Below are 20,449 nucleotides of genomic sequence, written 5' to 3' on the forward strand. Positions count from 1 at the left end.
CATTGTTGATAGAAAGGCACCTTCTTGATAGCTTTCTTGAAATTGGGTGAAAAAGTCTGTCAAGTGTGAGGTATGAGTGCTACCATTGTCAGTGATTTCTTGTGAATTAGAGAAAAAAATATTTTTAAGATAGTAGTAAGATTTTGTTTCAGATTTTTCTTTGTGGGTAGAATCAGCATTATGACACAGAGGGAAAGGCATGTGAAGGACTGCATTTTAATATTCTGAATTCAAACTACTTGAGTAACACTGCAGGTTTACAAACATGTATGTTTCTTGGCTTTTTCCCATACCACAATGAGAATACAGAATTAGCACATAGCTGCCACAAAATAAGTGTTTGCATTAGTGACATTTAAACCAAAGAAGATGTAGATTTTTAAAACAATTTACTTGAATACATTTATGAAGTAAAAACAATAATGTACTCTATTCATATAGTTTTTTGGTATGTGTGTGTTGTGTTAGAGGGCAGTCCAGTTATTTGTAACATATTGAATTTAATAGAGTGATGTGGACGTTATTTCAAAAAATTTTGATGTTATCTAAATTTTATAAAATTGTCTTATTTAGGTGGGGAAGATTTTTCTCAGGTCAAGATTCAAATTGGCAAACTTTGTTTTTAAATTATATAGAATATGTATAAATACCTTCTCGTAAAATATTGAATCATTATGTGAAAGTCCCCTTCGCTACTGATGCCTACCCATGGGTCCTACTTTCCTCCCACTTTTGGGGAGGTGAATAGTTTGACGTATAATCTTCTGGTTTATTCTCCTACCTTTATAAACACATATAATTTTTAAAAATATAATTGGGGCTGTGCTATATGTATTATTTAGCTACTTACCCTTTTCACTTATATTCCATGCTATTTCACATATATCTACCTCATCCTTTTTAACAGGTAAATAATATTTCATAGTATGAAAATTCTGTAATTTATTCGAGCTTTTTCTATGGGTGAACATTTAGCTTGCTTCTAATTTTTCCTTATTATAGAAGTGCTGCAGTCCTGACAGATTCATCTTTGTGCATATGTGTATTTCTATAGGATATATACCTAGAAGTGATATTGCTAAATCAAAAGCTATTGTGTGCAATAAAAATTTCACTAAATACTGTCAAAATGCCTTCCCCTTGTGGTACAAGGGTAGAATTTTCCAGTAATTGGTCTTCTGCCTGCAGGAGCTTCCCACTCCTTCTGGTCATCAGTGGCTAACTAGGGATCTGCCCTTCTTCTAACCCAAGACTCCATACCCCTTTAACCAACTCTTCTGTCTGCTGCCCAGAAGAAGTAAGGGGTGGGGAGAGGTGAAATCAGCCTCAAGATTGTCTTAGGTGACCACTGTCTCTACCCGCTGCTTGCATCTGTTGCTGTTAGACCAGAGCTCCCCCAGTTTCTTCTTCAGAGTACTCTTCTTCTGTGTGTGTCTTGGATGTGATCTATCAGCTTTGATCCTAGGGGTGGTGTTCTATGCTAGACTTTCCTTACATTGATCGAACTAGTGCAGCATTTCCCTCAGTAAAAGCTAAGACTTATTACAACTGAACAAATAATTAGGATAAAGAAGTTTATCTTTTTGGTGGACTTTTAAAAGTGTATACTACATGCTAGGCATTGTGTTAGAAGCTGGGGATTCATTCAAAGTGAAAAAAAATAGATCCTGCCCTCAATCTTAGAGCCTAATGGCACTGCAGATGTACAAGTAGTTAATTATAACCTACTGTTACAATCTTAACAAGAAATAATAAAATTATGTTTGAATATGTATAGCAATAAGAAATAGACTCATTGAAAGAGAGTTAAAAAGTATGGAATTTGAAATATAAACAGACCCAAATATATAGGTATGACTTCTTGTGCTAAGCTTATAAAAATATCTTACACTTAGGAATAAGTGTTTATTATAGACCCTCATTGTGAGATTCTGAAGACTCACTAAATTTTTTCTAAGTAATTTGAAGTTAAACAGGTGTTCGACTTTTCGATACTTGATAAAGATCTATTTCATTCCCCTTGAGAATTTTTCAAATCTTCATGGAGAGAAAAAAAAAAGCCACATCAGCTTCCAATTGTCAAAATTCAGTTTTTTAAAACTGAAGTCTTTTTCCCAATGGTTTTCCAGATTGAAGAACATATGGACTCTATCTTCCAAGTAAAATACTTTCATTTTCCTTTTGAATTACTTTTAAGACTTCACCCTGATATGAGAAGTGTAAAATGAAACCATAAGGTATTTAAACAACATCTACCTCTCTGTGATTTTTTTTTTCCTTCTTCAACTTGGATTGATAATAAGCTTCTAAAATTTAGAAATAATGCCTTCTCTTTTAAAATATAATGCATTTTTTTTTCAGGTATGTTGCATTTATTTTTCCAGGAGATTAAAATATATGGGTTATTCTTGGTGTTAATCTCTAATATGATTATTTTACTGATTGTAGTGGGTTTTAAGTAGATATTTGTCTTTTGATTTAAACTACTGGCTTGGGATATATGTCATATTTGCTGTGAATTTACTACATAGTTGAAATAAACATTATTTTTAACACTTCCATGACCAAAGAAAATGCTATAGCAGACTAGGAGGCTTACTTCATATTTACAATAAAACTAATAAGCTGGATAGGCCATAACAAGAGAAGTTTAATCAGCATAGCTTATTGCTATTTGAGGAGATTAGGACTGAAAAGATTGGTCTATTATTGAGAAGATACAGCTAATATTTTTTACACAACTTTATTTTAAACTTAGGGGTTTACAGCTTTTAACTTCTATCTTTTTTTTAATTAGTCGCTTTCCCAAATATTGGGAGTTGAAAGGTAAGAGCCACAACTCAAACAAACTTAATTTTCCTATTTCGTAGTGAAAAACACGGTTGAAGGAATCTTATGAACCCTTTGGAACATTTCTACCTTTCATTTATATTTTTGTTAGCCTGCATAGTCCTTATTTACTAAAAAATAACTTTTTTCTGTGGCAAGATCTTTTTTGGAATAGTCATTCGGACAGACAAGTGTGTAAATGATATGAGAATAGGGTCTTTGTTTGCTTCTCTTTTTTCTCCCATACTGTATCCCTATCCCAGCATATATAACCAAATGAATGAATAGTAAACTTTTAACTATAGTAATTTGCAAAAGCTGATTATATAGGTATAAAGGCAAGAATATAAACTCTCAGTGGAGAATCTTCCAACAGTGCATTTTAATGTGGTATCATTCTAATATGATTAAGAGACAAGATTTAGTGGCTATAGCAAAGAACTTTTAGAATAAAATGGATGTGTAGCTTGTATGGCTACTGTGTACTCCAGTTAGAATGTATGAAAGTTCTGACACAGACATTAAGTTGTCTGATTTGGTAATGCTGTTTGTTAATCATTTTAAATGTGCAGACTTCTACTTTTCTCCCAATATAGCCTTTCTTCTCAGTCTGTATTAATAATGTAATTATATAGGATTCAGTGCTTTGTTATTAAAATTTACTTGATTGTGAGTTTCTTTTTTTAGTCTATATTTTAGTTATTGAAATTAATATAGATAGTAATGTTGCTGCTTAGAGCTATTTTAGCTTCCATTAATGAATTTTTAAGGACCATTTTCTCTTAATCTTTCTCTTCCTATTCAAAGTTGAATATTGATACTTGAGTATCAGTATTCGAAGTATAAGCCCTAATTAACAAGCTTACCAACACAATGCACTAATATCTTTGCCTCTGCAGATTAATGAATTGAACATGAATGAACCTTTAGATGTGTATGCAGCCTTTGTGATTTTGACCTTTTGTCTTTTCAAATTAAACTTATCCATACCTGGGATATTCTACTGATGTGTTCAGGTCTCACAGAATCTCCTTATATTGTAAAATTCTATGACATTTATATAGTGTTATTTGGTAGGACTATTTGCATTCATGGTGTTTTTCCCCCAAATATTTATAATGTATTATGTCCAGTACAGAATATAAATGACTTCTGTACTGCACTTGAAGAACTTTGAAGTTTTGTTTCTATTTGCTGAGTTTCTTTTCTCTCATTCTCTCTTGAACTCACTTCACTCAGGCTTTTGTCTCACCATGCTACTGAACTTGTTCTTTTCATGGTCGCCAGTGACATCAATATTGCTAAATTGAATAGTCAATTCTCAATCTTTATCTTCCTTCACTTATTGATACTCATTGACATGGCTGTTTACTGGCTCCTCCTTGAAATACTTTTCTGTTTGGCTTCTGGGACACCATATTCTTCTGCTTTTCCTCCTATCAATGGCCACTTCTCAAAATTCCTTGCTGATTTCTCCTCATCTTTCCAACCTCTTTATTATTGGGATTACACAGGCCTTAGTCTTTGTAGTACTCCTTTTCGGTTTTCTTCTTTGGCTCTACTCATTTCCTTTAAGATCTTAGCCAGTCCACACACGTATTATATAAACACAATATATTGATGACTCTCAAATTATACATTCTGTCAGATCCTTTCCTTTGAACTCAACACTCATATATTCAGTTGTCTACTCAGTGTCTCTGGATATCTGTATTGCTTGTGGCAATATAAGCTGCTTTAATAGATAAATCCCAAAATCTCATTCAGTGGCTAACCATAACAGAACTTTATTTCTTCTTCATATAAAGTACAAAATAGATGTTTCTGATAGATGATTTATTTCATCTTATAGCTCCATAATCTTCAGTTCTTGGCTTACAAGCTTTCCAAGTTCATCTGCATCAAGACAGTGGAAGGATCATGGACAGTTGTGTATAGAAAAGTTTTATAGGCCAGGTTTAAAGTGTCTCATATCACTTCTGCTCACATTTCACTGGCTAGAGCTCAGTCATATGGCTACACTTAATTACAGAGGAGATTGGGAAATATGGTCTAGTTGTGTGCCTAGATAGAAGAGGAAAATTAGTTTGGTGAATAGTTAGCCCTTTACTGCCACAGATTTCTAACAGGCATCTCACACACAACATGTTTAAAACCAAATTTCTGACCTTCTTTATCAAAACCTATTCCTTTCATATTATCTTCCATATTTGTTAATGTTGATTCTATTCCTTCAGTTTCTCAGATCAAAATCCTTATAATATCATTGCTTCCTCTCCTCTCAGACCTCATATATGATCTGTCAGCATGTCCTTTTGACCCAGTCTTCAAAATATATTCAGAATTCAATGACTTTTTACCACTTCCGCTGCTGCCACTTGTTCTCAGATGTCATCATTTTCTGGATTATTGCAAAAGTCTATAAACTGGACTTCTTACTTCTAATATCACTCTTCCACCCAGAGTTGCAGCAGCCAGAGGCAACACTTTAAAACCTGGCAGATCACCTTACTTCCCTGCTTAAAATATTTGAATGTTGGGCTGGCCCCGGGGCCTAGTGGTTAAGTTAAGCATACTCTGCTTCGGCGGCCTGGGTTCGGTTCCCAGGTATGGACCTACACCACTTGTCAGCAGCCATGCTGTGGTGGCAACCTACATACAAAATAAAGGAAGAGAGGCACAGATGTTAGCTCAGGGAGAATCTTCTGCAACAACAATAACAAAAAAATTCGAATATCCTCCTCATTCTCTTAGTAACTGTTTGATTTCTACTTATACTATAACTCTTTATCCATCCAAAATGGCCTTCTTGTGGTTCCATGGTTTCATCAAGTGTGTCTACCTCAGGGCCTTTGGATTTACTATTGTCCTTGCCTGAAATTCTCTTCCTAAAACATCTGCATAACTGATGCTTTTACCTTCTTCAGATCTTTGCTCAAATGTTACCTTCTCATAGAATTTTGCCCTAATCATTGTATTTAAGATATAAACATGTTCCCTGTTCCCTCCCATGTATTTTCTATTCCTCTTCTATGTTTCATTTTTCTCTATGGTACTTATTGAAATCCATGTCAGGGTAGTTAGCTGATCATCATAGTTTCATGCTGTCTTTCCATAGTGTAGAGTTGTTGCTGGGAAATGGCTACCCAGCCAGGAACTACATTTCTCATGTGGGGTCATGTCACTTGGTAAGACCAATGGAATGTGAGTAAAGGACATGTATATCATTTCTGGGCTGAGTTGATGTAGCATCTAGTGGACCATTCCTTTGTTCTTTTCCTATCTCTACTCTTAGCTTCAGGGCTTTAGTTCTAGGCATATGTTAGTCCATGTCACATTTAATTAGCTTTGTATGTTATATGCTTTGGAATTCATTTTATTTTGAACAAACTGCCTTGTATCCTTGAACTTTTCTTTCATGCCCTATTCACTTATTGCCTACCTTGTGTCATAGAAAATTTTAGGCAAATATCAATAACACATTAATAGGATAAATCAGAAAAATAGGAAATTTAAAAATTAATATTGAAGACTCTTGTCTTGCTTAAATTATTCCAATAACCTCCTCGCTTTTGTCCTCATTTCAGATATTTCTTCCTTCTAACCTAATTTTTATATATTTTCCAAAGTTATTGTTCTGCAGTCACAGTATCTGCCAAAAACTCTTCGGTATCTTCCTATTGCTACAGGATAAAACTCAAACTCCTTAACGTGACATGGATGATATCAGGAGCACAGCTGAGCTGAGAGAGAGAGCGGAGTGAGGTACCAGGTGTTGGAGTAGCTGATAAAAGCAACAAACCAAAAATGAAAGAGTTTAGCCTTTAATCACTTACTATGATGGTATAAGCAAGAGTCTAAAACTGCAGGACTCCTCCTGTTCTCTTTTCCCCCATGGAATGGCATACTGTGGAAGGGTTAGGTGAATTGGCGTGAATCAGCATGGATCAGTGTAGACATGGGGATGGTCTCGCTGTTGAAGGAGTTCCAAACAAAAGGTTCCAGCAGTTTATGGACCCTGAGGTTGGAAAGAGGCAAAGGCAAAGGGCTTGGAGTAGACTGAGTGAGAGTGAGGAAAATGTCTTCAAGGTTTTGCCTTCCTCCTCTGGTAAGAAGGCCTTGGCAGAGGTGCTTGAAGAGGACCTCTGCCTAATGCTTCAGATAAAGAAGCCTAGGATGAAGGTGGGGACTAGGAATGCAAGTATGCAAAGAGCATGACTAGCCAGTAGAGTCTGAGTCCTAGACTACAGTTCCCTTCAGAGACTTCAATGCACTGGCTGTACACCAAGTCTGGTTAAGGTAGGAGGGCAGATTTCCCCTATGATGCCTGGCAGGTAGAGCCTTTGTAATTGTCTGTAGTCAGACCTGAAAGAAAATCACACATAGGTTTTTAACCAGGAATTGGACACCTCAGATGCTTTTCCATGATCTGTCCCCTGCCTATTTCTATAGCCTCTTCTTTGGCCACTTCTTGCCTTATACTCTTCAAAAATTCTGGAAACATTTAACTTTAGTATATACCCAATTGTTTCTTACGTATTTGGCTTTGCTAATGCTACGCCCTCAGAAAGAATGCTTTTCTTTTTCTTATTCTTTTGGTTAACATCTGTTAACTCCTTGACTCAATTTGTGTGTTATTCCAAGAAGTTGTGTGTTACTTTGGATAATGCCCCTCCACTGTGTTCGCAAGGAATGTTTTGCATGTATTTTAATTCTCTCTTTATGTATCTGTTTCTTCCATTGGACTGTAAGATCCTTAAGGATAATGGCTCTCTTTTTCACCAAATGACTCTTTAAATCTCCAGTGTCTGGCACAGGTCCTTGTGCATCATTGGTGCTCAGTAAGTATTTGTTGATTAAATGAGTAGGTGAGTGAATAAGTGAAATATAGACTCATTAGTTTTTCATCCCTGGTCTTTTATGGTATGGTTAGGCCCCAACTTTTCTTTTATACCACATTTCCTATTGGGGCCAACTAAATAGGACTACTTCCAATTTTCTGACCTTTATACTTTTGCTTATGCTCTCTGAAAAGCCTACAGTGCCATCTTCTTCCTTGTGTATCAGTTGAAACTTGACCCCTTCTTAAGGATCTTTCTCAAAACTCTCTTGCTCCTTAAAGCATTTCCTGATCCCTTTAAAACATATGTGACCACTTACTCCTTCTTTTTGAATTTTCAAAGCTCTGGATTTTTATTTTTCTTATGGCATGGATCTTACTATATAATTCTTTGTTTGCTTATTTTATCTCATTTATTAGATTGTAAATGTCTTGAGATTAGAGACTATGTTTCCATGTGAGTATTCCTTATACACCTCAACCAGAGCTTTCTAAATAGTAGTATGCACTCAAAAAATATTTGTGTATGAATATAATTAAGCCAAAGCAGAATGGTCATTGACAGCTAGAAAAAGTGAAATGTAGTAAAGAAAGAGAGGAAAATAAATCACTTCTGAATGTGAATAATTGCTTCGAAATTGAAAGTACTAGAACGTTTCTAGGAGGTGACAGCAACTATTGAAAGAACCGGCTTCCAACTGTCTTAAAAACCTGGAAGTGTAACATAATAAGCCAGTTCTCCCCTGTGGATAAGGAGCACATACTTTTTGCTAATTTATCTAGCTTGCAAAGCGCAGTATATATTTTTTTCTTTTATGCCAGTTAAAATTAGTTATTTGCTTTCACCAATATTTTCCTGAGAGTTTTGGATTAAAGGCAGGAAGTGTTGGATTATGCTGGGTTGCTATTACATTTGAGACTTTAAATTATTTATTTAAAGATAAAAATGTACTATGGAGGCTGATACTTCTTTGCTTTTTCTTTCTCTCCCTATAACTTACAAACTATCTGAAGAACATCACCACCAACAACAATGTGATATAGGGCCTGAGTCTGGGAGAAATGGAAGTCCTGAATGCCAAAGCAGTGGTTCTTGGCTATGATATTGCTTCATGTACATGCTTGTAAACCATGTAGTTCTTCCACATTTGGGGCAAGTGATGGGAGCTACTAGAAACATTCATTGATTATTAATAGCTTCCAGGCTTTTCAGTTACAAATGTTGACCTGCACTACACAGTATTTAGTATTTACCTTAGTTTTACTTATCCATTAAAAAGCAACAGAGCCTTATAACCCAGTTCCTCCTGTCCCCCAATCTAATAGCCTTGCTATTTCAATTTTGGGTGATGCTAAGGCAGTAAAAATTGTGTATTTTGTAATTGTTCTTTATTGGAATGTGTGATAATAGTTTTTCATATAATTTATTTAAAAATTTTGGTCACATTCAAATCTGCCATTTCATAAAAGATGTTTAAACTTGTTCCAATACAATAAACTGTTGTAATGAATATATTAATGAGCCTCATGTGAATATCTTAGCCCGTTGGAAAATATCTAGCATGCAAGTAGTATTAACAAAGTAGCATTACCAAAATCTTCTGGTAATGGAAAATCACAGATGTGAGGTCTAGTTCTGTTTCTTATGACTTGACTTCTGAGCCTCAATTCTTCACCTGTTAAATTGAGATTATATTCCTGATTTACAGAGTTGTTTTGAGAATTAAATGAGAGCACATATAAAATACTTAGCAGAGTGCCTACTACATTATGGGCAATCAGTAAATTTTAGTTCCCATCTACTTTCCAGGAGCATAGTGTAATATATTTCTCAAAGGAGTGAGGTCCTGTCTTCCTGATGCTTCACATTGTTCTCTACATGCACATTGTCCAGCTCTGTGACTATTTACTACCATGATTCTATAGCTTGAAGACTGAAGACAGTCTTCAAATATAATATAAGCCTCAGTTCTTTCATTCTAGACATGTTTTAGTACAAGTTGTAAACTTATAACAGCATTAAATAAAGGGACTAGATTCATTTGATTAAACAGGTATATTGATTAATTCATTGGGAAACCAAATTGTCATCAAGCTAAGTGACTTGGTAAGTGGGGTAAATTTGGTTTCTCAATGAATCAATGTCTCATAAAGCCTATATTATTTTGTTGAGATCCAGAAAGATCATAGATTTATCATCCTTGCCCATTCCAAACATTCTTACCAGCCTACTCATTTTCCTTAACCTTCCTTATTTTGGCCTGCCAACCAAATTAGTCCTAAATCTTGAGTGAATTTAGCCAACTGCTCTTTTTACTCTTGTTTTTAGGTTGCTGACTATAGCTGGGAGGGGAAAAAATCAGTTTTACAGATTAGTGCCGCTCTAGATGAATGGTTTTCAATCTCAGCTAGGCCTTCGTAACTACTTAGTCATCCTTAAACCTTCCTTTAGTCAGCTTTCTTTCACATTCCCCAAGGCAACTCTTCTAAATTTAACCCCTCTATTCTATTCTTCAATCAAAACCGTATTATTTAATAGAGAAAATAGAAATAATCAGGCCAAAATCAGGCCTTCAGTTTTTCTTCTCTTCAACCATAAACTCATTTATTAAAATACAGAGGCCTTACATCCTTCCATCTTGCTACAGAGAAGGAGGTGACTTTGTTTACTTCCAAAGTAATCAATCATGCTATCTTTTCACTGGATCATACTTCTGTTTTTCTAAAATCCTGCTCCTGTCTTCCTCCCCCATGCCATCTTCAGTCTCTTCTTTTTCTTTGGACTTAGTCTTTTTCATCTGCAAACATGCTTAAGTTTGTTCTTTACCGTCCTTAAACTACCACCCTGTCTCCCTAATACCCTTCTTTGTCAAAAATTTTTAAAGGCAAGTCAGTGTTAACTATCTCTACCAAAGCAAGAGTTTGTTACTGTCTAGTTTTTCTTTCACAACTGTAATCAAACTAATGATATCACCAGTAATTCTTATATCTGTTAGATGGTTTCAAAGACAAGTAATAGAAAACCTGGCTCTAAACTGAAGTAAAGAATTTGTGAAGAAGTATATTATCTTTCATAATAAAAACTGCAGGTATGTAAAGGCTTGAGGGCAGGTCTTCAGCTCCATTTTTCTGCAGTTCTTTCAGTTTTATGTCCCTGGATGTGTAAACATTTTCCCCAGTCTGGCTTCTTCATTGTTATGTTATAGCTTCCAGCAACTGGTTCTACTGTTTCCTTGTTCCAGTCCATCAGGAGCAAGGGAGGACTACTGTCCTAACCTCTGAATAAAAGTTTTGCATTTCAGATTGATGAAAAATGATTGTCAGGCAAAATTTATGCAATGATTGGCTTAAAGCTAGATTCTGGCAATCACTGGCAAGAATGACAGGATTATTATAATTGGCTTATAGTCAATTTTCTATAAGTCATCAAACCATTTAAGAAGTGATAGATATCTAAACAAAATTGTAATTCTCGGGAAAGAGTTAGGAAAGGGGAGAGAAGTAAATGCATAGGTAACCAAAAGTGTACTTCAGTTTTCTAATTATAAAACCCAAAGTTCCCCCTCAAATGGAAACAATTCAAATGTCCACCAGCTGATGAACAGATAAACAAAATGCAGTATATCCATATAATGAAATATTATTTGGCAATAAATAGGAATGAAGCACTGATACACACTACAACATGGATGAACCTCAAAAACATTATTCTAAGTGAAAGAAACCAGTCACAAAATTCTACATATTGTATGATTCCATTTATATAAAATATCTACAAGAGGTAAATCTGTAGAGAAAGAAAAAAGCTAATCATTGCCAGGGGCTGTTAAAGGGCATTTTAATCAGGGCTTTTTTTGTTGTTGTTTTTTGTTTTGTATCATTTTTGAAATCACTGGTGATACCACTTTAAGTACATGCTTTATCAAGGTAAGTGGCATCTAGAACTTTGCAAACACTTAAATTCATTATTAACTGAAAATAATACCTTACATTTACATAGCATTTTACTGTTGTTGAAGCAGTTTCATATGCACCATTTCATTTGATTCCTCACAACAGCCCTGTGAGATAGGCTGAACAAGTTACGATGATTTTACGTATAGCAGTGGAGGCCCACAGATGGTAAATGATTTATTAGAGGTCATAGATCTAGTATGTGGTAGAGTATTTAATTTTAAGTACTATAATGGAAATGAAGCCAAAATATTTTTTATATCATAAGCAGAAATTTTAAACACTATGGTTTTTAATATAAATTACTCTAAAACTTTAGCTGTTATATATATTATAGTATGAATTAGTTATAAATTTAATTTTAAAGAGTCTCCCTTAAAAGGTAAATTAGACTCAGTTCTTTGGTACCTTAGAGATATTGTAAATGTCAAAAAATATATATATGCATCTCATAGCTGTTAGGCTCTCCAAAAATTTCCAATACCAATAAAAATGCCTTTTACCAATCACTTACAATTTGACTTATTTTAAAATTGGTCCAGACTTAAGAAGCTCCAAGCCAAAGCAAACACATTCACCTACCTTCTACCCTACGTACTGTGAAATCCTCTACATGTCCATTTCCAAGGAATGGAGAGTGGGAGTGACTGGTAATGTGTATGGTATTTCTTTTGGGGGAAATAAATATATTCTAAAATTTGATTATGATGATGGTTGTACAACTCTGTAAATATACTAAAAACCATTGAATTATATGCTTTAACCAGGTGAACTTCATGATATATAAATTATATATCATAAAATTATTTAAAACAAAAAACAAAAGCTTCTCTTCATCCTTCTGAATATTTTTATGCAAAATTAAATATTGCTGCCCACTCACTACTTTGAAGAGTTTTTGTTTCTTTGTCTTTTTTTCGCACCATTCTATTTTGATTCTCCTGTTATCTTACTGATTGTAAGGACCAATTACTTCCTTCTCTATTTATTTCACTGATCTTTTCCTCTTTTCCAATTTTTTAAATATGGAAATTTCCCAGATTTCATTTTCACTTTTCTCCTGTTCTTTCAGTGTAGTTTTCTCTGGATCTAGCACAATACCTAGCTTGTGATAAACACGCAGTAAATTTTTGTTAGATGACTATCAAATCCACCAACTCCCAACGTTGATCAGTCTACCAATTTTATATCTCTTACACAGGCTGCTTTTTCAAGTTCCGAAGTTATATTGCTTACTGCCTAGACATTATTATGTATCCAGGACATGATTCTCCCCAAGCACACCTACTTAACCTGCATCATTTCAGTTAAATAGCATCTTTATCTCCTCACTACTCCTTTGTCACAAACCTCAATTTTATTCTCATTATCTCCTTTTCCCTCACCTCCCGTATTGAATGTCTCACCAAATCTTATCTATTCCACTTCAAATATGTCTCCTGAATCTTAGCCTCTAGGCTCCACCCCCATTGCCTTCTTTTATATTGCTGCCATGTAACGTACAAGGCTGATCATATTAATCCTGTATTGAGAAAGCTTGGTTGTGTCTCTGTTGACTATAAAATGTAAAGGTAACTACTTTAGTTAACTATACAAGGCCTTCTGACAAAAATCTTGATGCTAAACCTATGTTTCCTACCTTAGCTTTTGCCAGTCTGAGGCTGCCTTGAAATGATCTTTCTTACCCAAACTTCCTTAGAAAAAAGTGCCTTTTTATGTCTCCATTTCTTTGTCCATGCTATTTGTTCTGTTTGTAATGCCTTTTCTATTTTGCCCAGCAGACTCCTGTTTATCATTTAAGTTTCTTTTAAAAAGTCATCTTATTTATTCTTTAATTGATTACTTATTAATTGCCTGCTTTGTTCCAGTTACTGTGCTTGGTCAGTGAATTGGATAGACACAAACCCTTGTCCTCATGGAACTTACAAAATAGATTCTCATTGAAACCTTAATGAAATCCTCGATCCTCCCAGGCAGGGTTAATTAGTACTTTGATCATGGCTATAATAGCATCCAATAAGAGTTTCTATAGGAAATGTCGTGTGAAAAGCTCATTGGCTTTGAAGTCCATAGACTCTTACTATTTACTACTGATGAGTAGGACTTAGTTTCTTCATCTTTAAAATGAAAATAACAGTATTTAATTGTGGCAGGGTTGTTGTGAGGCTTGGTGATAATGTGTATTATACATAAGAGATAAGAGCGTGATATCTAGCACAGAGTAGCCTAATGCAATAAATGCTATCTATTTTAAAGTTGTATTATTTTTGATATTTGATAATTTCCTTATCATGATTAAAACATAAAAAAATTTTAGGCTGAGCCCAGCATAATTCATTCGTACGTACCAAGGTCTGGTACATAGTTGGCACTCAACAAAAGTTTGGTGAATTATTTTTTTTAAATTAGATTTGTGGGAAAAATAGATCAGATTTGTCTAAATAGTGTGGGTACTGAGGTGAGTTTTAGGGCTTTTGGTATCCAACATCATTTTAATGTTTTTTTTTTTAGTTGTCTTTTGTTAGAATTTTAACTGATAGTATAATTAATGCTAGTTTTTGATTTTCTCATAACATTGCTTACTCCCTGGTAAAAATGCTAAGTGAATAAAGAAATGGTTAACAGGCTAACAGCAGCTAGGAAAAACTTGGAATTATTTCTTGAATAATTGACTTTGTTGCAAAATTATGTGTTTTAAAATACCTGGACTAATAACTAATTGAGGATGGGTGTCTAGATGTCTCTAAAAGCAAATAGAGAAATACACTGAATAATACCATGCAGAAATTCATAACTACATAAAAATATTTCATATAATTAAATAATGTATATGATGCTCTAGTGACTCAATGTAACATAAAATCTCTATGTCAGGCCTCAATAAAGAAGGAATTCTGCTTTAGAATCCTCTGCTGGAATCCATGCAATTGAAGGTCTTTTTTCCTTTTCGTTAAGACAGCATAGTGCATAGATCTCTTGCGTTTGATTTATAGTTGGTACTTGGTAAACAGAGGCTTTAGTTAATATTCTTTCTATCTATCTGCATGAAGTCACGGTAGATTTCAGTTTGTGAGATAAAGCATTCTTTTATATTGTATGATACCCTATAGTACCTGAACGTTATTTCACCAAGATTTATGCAGAAAGTGAAACCCTTCTAGAACTTAAGCACTTTTATCTTCTGGCTGACAGTGCGCTGAAAATGTTTGCTTCTTTTTAGAGGTTACCATTTATTTAACTTGTAGCTAATATCTAGCATGAATTTTTAATCTAAAAATATGGATAGAAGCTAGCCAGATACAGGAGTTAGAAAAACAGGTAATATAAAAATTTAAAAACAAAATATGAAGTACTAAAATCTTTTAGGATTTAGAACTTTTCTCTAGCCAGAAGAATTTATTACTGACTTCTGTTAGGGTCATCAAGATTTATCGGTTATTGTCACGAGAAAGTGGGTAAGATGGAAAATGGGAAATTTTTCTGGTATAATTGCATAGTGACAGTTTTTCTTTTGAAAACTAGCATTCTTTTATTGATGTAGATCCAAGTGATAATAAAATGACACTAAAACCAGTGAGATGACAGACATGCATATATCTGACTAATTTGAAGAATAAATGTCAATACATTTAGGTTATAGAATAATCAGAATACTTATATATAGCTACCACTGATTTCAGTAGTTAACATTGTTCTACTGTAGTAGAACGATAACACGAAAATAATCTACCTTAATAAAGCAATGTGAACTTAATGACTTCAGTGAAATAAATGTAATGTTTCTCTTGTACTTGATTATTTTATTCTGCATATTGAATTTTGCCTATTTTTTGACAGGCATACCTATTCCTGGTCTGACCACCTTTGCCTACAGCAGGGAAATACTAACTGTGTGACTGCTAGGGGGATAGTATGGCCTTGTTCTGTTCCCTGTTCCCAAGATTAGATGTAATTCTGGGAGAGAAAGAAAGAGCTGGGGCATTGTAATGGAGAGGGAAAAAGAAAGGGTGTTTTCATAGCACCCCATCATTTTCATAGGGTGTCCATATAGCAATGCAAAATGAGCATTGCACAACTCCAGGAGTGCCATTTACACAAATTTTGATGTGAACAGTGCCCCCTGAAGTTGTGCAGTTTAATAGCCATTTAATAGAGCTCTGATCTATCAGACTTTTTTTTTTTTTAATGAGGAAGATCGGCCTTGAGCTAACATCTGCCAATCCTCCTCTTTTTGCTGAGGAGGACTGTCTCTTGGCTAACATCCATGCCCATCTTCCTCCACTTTATATGGGACGCCGCCACAGCATGGCCTGACAAGCAGTGCATCGGTGCGCGCCTGGGATCCGAACTGGCGAACCCTGGGCCGCCGCAGCGGAGCACGCGCACTTAACGCTTGCGCCACCGGGCCAGCCCCTATCACACTTTTTTTGAATTCTTAGTATTTATTTTCACATCTGTCTTCTCCATGAGGTCAGGGACAATAATTTAATAATCCTTGTATCCCTAGCTTTGGCTGAAGGTAAAGAGTCAATCATTGTTATTAGAAAATATTTTAGGATTCCATTTCAATATTCATCCCTTCATACATTGTTAATTGGCTAATTGGCTTGCCATACTTTCTTCGAGAAAACTAGCTTTTAAAAAGTCTTATAATTTACGTGTGAAAAATATGGATTATTTATAGTTAAGCCGTTCAACTATTAGAGGAAGAATGTGGATCATACCTTAGTTATTGATTCTCTGTTTTAATACTTCTACCTTTTCCAGCTGATTCTTATTTGACTCATTCTTTTTCATTTGTTGTACCTGATCAAATCACTAACCACAGTAGGCCTAGGAAAGGGAATAAATCTAAAGCCTATCTATTGATACTTGAGTTATATTTCCTTCTAAGATTTATTTCAACAATGTATTCGATTCTGTTCTTCTAGAACAGAAAATATATATTCTGTATATTAAAATGGCTTTGTTTTAGTATTCTTTTATATAGATTGTAGCAATATGTTAAAAGTGTGTGCAAACACATAAATGTGAAGGTTTTTTAAAAAGTAGAAGGATCGTTAGATGACTTAGGTTTAGAATTAGAAAAAACAACAATTAGACTACATTGTAATTTTAATCTCAGCCTTTGAAATTAGACCAAAGAATGGGGGAGAAATCATTAGAGAGAAAAGAGAGAACATTTAATTTCGGTATCATCTATAACTTTTCAAAAACGTGTATTCCTATTAGTCAAAGATTTTAGTACTTGGAGGTTGTGTACTAATAGGAGACCTAATTACAGCACCTTTTATAGAGAAGGCTGTATTTCCAGATCTTATTGAGCCTAGGCTTACATCCTTAATTTGAATACTTTTTGGGATCTTAGTTTTAATTATCAGTGGAAATGGATATAGATGAAGTTTGTAAATGTGGCACCATGTAGTATTAATATAATTTTTTGGATAGATACAGATATATAGAGGTATCGATATATAATGATCTAGATATGTATTTCTATGGTCTTAGAGTAAGTGATTTCTCATCTTATCCATGCTTGTATTTGGTCAACAGTCTGTTTCTGAATACATGAAGTCTTTTTAATTTTTCTAGCCGTACCATGGTGATAACTTCAAAAATATGCAATATTTTATTTAGTTAATTAACCTTATGGGAAGAGAGTTGGATCGATATGCCAAGTTTGCCAGTCTCTTATCCTCTTTCCCCTAGAAAGGGCTTTTGGGGAGGGGGTAGCAGTATTTCTTATATGAGAGTGAAATCTTGATGTGAATGATTAAAACTTTTAGTAAGTTGATGAAACCTACACATTCTTCTTTCCAATACTGTTCTAAAATGACAAAGCGTGCCTCATTTTTTCAGTGATAGAGCTTTATACTGAAAGTGTATGTTATCGGAGAGAGCAGGGTTAAGAGGACAAAACATTGGATTTTTAGGCTCAGGTCTTTTACTATGTAAAATGATTGTAAACATGTAAAATTACCCTCATCTGAAAAAATGAATATGACTTTTTTTCCAAAGAATATGTATTATTCTCACCATCAGAAATTGGATGATAAATGCTATTTTTTCAAATGAGGCTAATAGCTATTCCATTATGAGGAAATTCCTTAAGGGTTTTTATCTTATATCACCTGGAGCAGTGCTTTATATGGAGAGACTCTCAAAAAATGTATTGAAATTATTGGTCTCTCTAGGTGATTTTTTTAATCCATTCTAGATCTGTGTTCTGAAATAAGTGATTTTTGCCTTGTCTTCACATTATTTTGAATTGTTGTAACAGGAGGTAGACTACTCGTATTGGGCAGATAGTCTGAGATACAGCTTTAGGATATTGTAAAGATTATCATGGTAAGGTATAAAGATTATCATGCTGAGGGAAAAATTCTATTTGGATTGTATCTAAGTATTTTTTTATTTTCGGTAGAACATTTACATTTAAAGACAGAAGTATATAGTTAGGGTAAGTGAAACTTAAAAATTTTTCTACTATGTGAACAAATTCTCAGTTCTTGATGTATTGGTGCTTTTTTTTCAGCCAAATGTCACCATTGTGACCATTTTTTATTAGTGGAAAAGAGCATAAAAATAAATATTATGGTTCTATTTCCTCCTGATTTTGGTTATTACTCTTATAGATATTGTCTTTGAGTTACTTGATAATTTGTGAATGATTTTATGATTCCTCTGGTTTTTCTTCTGTATGACAAAAATTATTGCACACATCCTTTATTAGCCATTGGATTTGACTTCACTCTTGTGCATTATACTAGAATCTATTGTTACTAATTTAGTAATAATTTTATAATAGCAGTTTAACGTCTCTTATAATTTTAATTGTTATCAAGAAGAATGACATCGTTTAATTTGACTCAAAATTCAGAAGGATGGATGAATGACAAATTAATAATTTACCACCTTTGCATAATACTGAAGCATAGAATATTAGAAGGATTGATGGCAGAAAAGGTTAACAAATTTTAGCACCTTTCATTAGCTTTACATCGTCATATGTTTGTGGTGCTGACCGAAATAGGCTTTGTAGGAGATCTCAGTCTAGGGAACTAATTACTTGTGCCGATTGCTGCACTGATGAATAGATGCTCATTGTATCATTCCCCTGAAGACGAGGAGCAGCCTGTGATTCACGACGGCATCCTGGCTGATATTTGATAATAATTTTAACAGATAAATGTAGGTAGGCAGAATGATGAAGTGCCTATCCAAGCTCCATGACTATCAAAGCCATACACATAGCCATCTGTGTACTGCCTTTTCCCCTCTCACCTAAGGAGAGTTTTATTAATTGAGTTCAAACAACTGTTGTCTTTTGCTTCTATGTATATTCTGTAGGTATTTCTTATCTATTTTTAAATGATATCATAATATTAGTTTTTATTTAAAATATAGACAGCAAAATAACAAAGAAAAATAAAAGAGATTTTTCTTTTTTCTTTTTGAGGACTGCAATTCTTATACCTTTTTGTATGCCATTTTAACAATAATATATCTTTTCTTTGTGCACGATCAAAATCAACAAAGGAAATCTTTGATGTTCTCGTTGTCTCTCCAGCATTCTCAGAAAAGAGCATTGGATTCCTATTGTTTTTAAAAAATATTTTCTTTAAATAATGTTTGTTGTCTATGCTTTTATTAATCTGAGATAATTTTTAGTTGATAAAGTACCTATTTACAAATCTATTTTGAATTTTTAAAGGTAGCATCTTTAAAATGTCAAAATATGGGTAACTTTTACATAGATATTTTGGGACTGTCAATTGGTCAAGACTACTAATTTGTCAAAGCTGACAGGTACAATTTTATTAGCTCATGAAATACAAGTGAGATTTTATTTTGTATTAGTCATTACTTGTAGAAGTTTTGATTATGAATTTTTTAAATTTCATTATAGAAACTTACAGGTTTTCGTGCTGTGTATCTTTAGTTAATATATTCATCAGAGATTTTTTTTACTGTAACTGAAAAAAACTTGATATTAGTATTTTTCTTATAAAATATTTTCCAGCATGCTAGATCATGATTAGTTAACAGGAGTGAAAGTTGACATTTATATATTGCCATATAAAAGATCTGCATAATTGGGGAAAATATAGTAGAACTTGAATTGAGCAAACCCTTTAAAAAATACATTTCCAAAAGTATGCTTTTGGTATAGCAATTATTGCACATCATATAGCATGTAGTTTTTAATTAAATATAAAAACAGACTACATAAAACAGAAATCCAATCTGATTTGCTTGAAAATAGATTGCTGTTTCACTCTATAGGCATGGTTTATTTAAAAACAGTAAATGGAAAAGAAATGCATTTTCTTGTGTTGTTCTAAGCCTCAGGGGCTAAATGTAATGAATATTTTAAGAGATTATTTTAATTAAATTCCTGCACATCTAAACAGAGTAATATTTTATTATCACATACATAACCATGTAACTGAGATATTCATTAAAGTTAACACTTTCTGGACCAAGAATTCATGGTATGATTTACTGACCTTGTGCAAAAAGGCACAAATTAGGAAGAAAAATGAAGGGGGACAGACTTTGATTAATATAGGTAATGCTATACCGTATTTATAATAGCCCTTTCCTTATTCTGGTTTATAAATGCAACCACAGAGAAAGGTGCCCTGCTGAGGCTGAAATGAGGCTGAAATCAGAGCACATGCCACTAGAGTGTGGGGAAACTGATCACACTGTCAGCAATTCATTTCAAAATGATGTATTTAGTGCTCATTTCACCTTCCAAGAAAAAGGAAAAGGAGTTCCTTAGACTGGAAGGTGATATTGTTATTTTCAAGGACATACCTA

The 20,449-nt window shown here is 34.0% G+C and overlaps 1 protein-coding gene across 6 annotated transcripts in view; it reads left to right on the top strand.

The window, feature by feature from the left end:
- Positions 1 to 20,449, top strand: part of LRBA (LPS responsive beige-like anchor protein) — a 718,950-nt gene that overhangs the window by 380,606 nt on the left and 317,895 nt on the right. The gene's annotated exons all lie outside the window — the stretch shown is intronic.

The sequence above is a fragment of the Ceratotherium simum genome, chromosome 12 (assembly GCF_057802395.1).
Source record: "Ceratotherium simum simum isolate JZ-2026a chromosome 12, ASM5780239v1, whole genome shotgun sequence".
NCBI lineage: Eukaryota > Metazoa > Chordata > Mammalia > Perissodactyla > Rhinocerotidae > Ceratotherium > Ceratotherium simum.